Raw genomic sequence first — 2,602 nt, 5'->3', positions numbered from 1 at the left:
ATGACCCATTAACAAATGTGAGGGATACCAAGTTCTGCGAAAAACACTGGCCTGGACCCAGGTTCTTATGCGTGCAGTGTTTACCATCAAGTTGGAAAGGTAAGCCTGAGATACAAATAAAATATAAGCTAATAGTATGTTATGGGTTGAATTTTGTCCCCCGGAAAGATATGTTGAAGTCCAATCTCCTGGTACCTAGGAACATGACCTTGTGTGGAAATAGTCTTTGCAGATGGTATCACTTATATTAACTTGGGGTCGTCCTGGGGTGGAGTGAGTCCCAATCCCATCTGAGGGCTGTTTTTACAAAAGAGGAGAAGAGACGGGTGAGACAGAAGGTGTGGAGATGCAGCTACAGACCAAGGAGCGCCTGGGGGTGCCAGAACCCGGGAGAGACCAGCAAGGATCCCCCCTAGAGATTTCAGAGGGAACATAGCCCTGCCAACACCCTATATTCATGTTTCCAGCCCCAAACTGTGAGACAATACATTTCTGTTCTTACAAGCCACCAGTTTGTGGTATTTTGTTACTGTGGTCCCAGGGAACCAACACAGAATCTGAGAGGAGGCTTTTTGGGGAAAGTATTTTGGAGGTCACAGTCTTGGGTCCCCCCCTGGTGGCTGGTCTGCTGACAGACCTTCAGAGCAGTCAGGGCTGATGTGGAGAAGAGCCGGGGTGAACCAACACGCCCGCTACTACAGGCTGGAAACCATGGCCAGGCGGGCTGTGGTCACAGGGTGGCCTGCAGACCGGCAGTGCCATTTGGCCTCATCCTGGAGCTTGTGGGAAATGCAGAGTCTGGACCTGGGAGCCGCAGTCCGCCGAGTCAGAGTCTCGTTTGAATGAGGTCCCAGGTGAACTGTGCGTCTGTTCCTGCTGAGACGGGTAGCCCAGGCTGTTGTTTTTAGGCTCTGGTTTTACCCCCTGACATAGACTATTACTCACAACAACGAAGTGACTCCAAGCGATCCTGATCATCAGGGATGAGCTCATTTCACTAGGCGACAACTTGCAGTTTGGGTGTCAAGGAGGAAGTGTGAAGATCCCCCTCACAACAGCAACAAAAACTGTAAAATTCCTAGAAATAAATCTAGCAACTGACCAAAGTTACTTTGGGGTCTTTATTGGAGTCACGGTGCCCACAGTCACAGTACCCACGACTCCGGTTCTACCCACTGGGATCTGTGAATTCTCAGAAGAAATTTGGATTAATGTGAAGCCAAGGAAACTAACCTTCATTCCCGTTCCGCTTCCACTTGGGTCAGAAGGGTGAGAAGATTTTCTCTGCTCTTCCATGCAAACTCACAAGGGAAACTTTGTTTGAATATTTTAAAAGATTTAAAATATTCAAAGTAGTAAATGTTGTGGTAAAAGTTTCCAGTTAATTGCCTTTTACCCTAACGGTTCTGTTTCTCGTTTTAACTGGCTTTGATTTCCAAAGTAATACCTGCCCATTTCGGGAAAGCTGGATATGTAGGTCACAGAAGAGAAAATGAAAACCATCATCCGGAAATTACCACTGTCTGTATTTTGTTTACAGATTTCTAGGATGTTCCCCTATAAAACAGGATTATATTGAACATGCTTCTTTACGAACTGCCTTTTCCCCATCTTACTGTGTATTGCATCAATACTCCATATCATAGAAGTTCTTAAAAGTGAGCGATCCTCAGAATTACCTGAAGGGCTTGTTAAGACTGACTTCTGGCCACATCTCTGGAGTTTTTGATTCAGGAGGTGTTATGGATGACATTGTATCCCCTCAAAATACGTGTGGACATCCTAACCCCTAGACCTGTGGATATAATCCTGTTTGGGACTAGGATTTTCTTTGTTATGTGAATTAAGTTATATATCGAGTACCAAACCAAACTCTTTGCCATGAAGTTGATTCCTGTAGTGACCCTGTAGGACAGAGCAGAACTGCCCCATAGGGCTTCCAAGGATTGGCTGGTGGATTCGAACCGCTGACATTTTGGTTAGCAGCCAGGCTCTTAACCACTGCACCACCTGGGCGCCTACTTGAGTACAGTGGGTTCTAAATCTAATCACTTCTGAGCTATAAAAACAGCAGCATACACACAGCGATATACACCCACACCCACACAGGGGAAGACAGGTGCCATACAAGGAACCATCTAGAAGCCAAGGAACCAAGGAATGTCCAGGGCTACCTACAAGGAAGAAATCAACACAGTTGAGACTCTGATTTGAACTTTTAGCCTCCAGAGCTGTGAGAAAATAAATTTCTGTTTTTTAAAGCCACCTACGTGTGGTATTTCTGTTACAGCAGCACTGGAGAACCAGGACAGGCGGTGTGGGGCTGGGGGCCAAGAATTTGCGTTTCCAGCAAGTCCCAGGGATGCCCCGCTCCTCCTGGGCACCACCAACCTGGAGGATCACTGCCGTACAACATCAGTGTCTGTGGCCTTGGAAGCCCTATTTTTTCTCAGAGCTTCTAAGAGATTCTGATGGCCCATGAGGTTTGGGAACTATAATCAGAGCAGGGGTTCTTACTGTGACAGGCAAATCTAAATTTGATGGTGCGGTGGAGGAAGGAGGGAGGCAGGGACAGGCTATCAACAGACTGCCCATTACAGAT

Source organism: Trichechus manatus, unplaced genomic scaffold (assembly GCF_000243295.1).
Source record: "Trichechus manatus latirostris isolate Lorelei unplaced genomic scaffold, TriManLat1.0 scaffold00177, whole genome shotgun sequence".
Classification (NCBI taxonomy): Eukaryota; Metazoa; Chordata; class Mammalia; order Sirenia; family Trichechidae; genus Trichechus; species Trichechus manatus.
Note: the sequence above shows the minus strand (reverse complement) of the source record.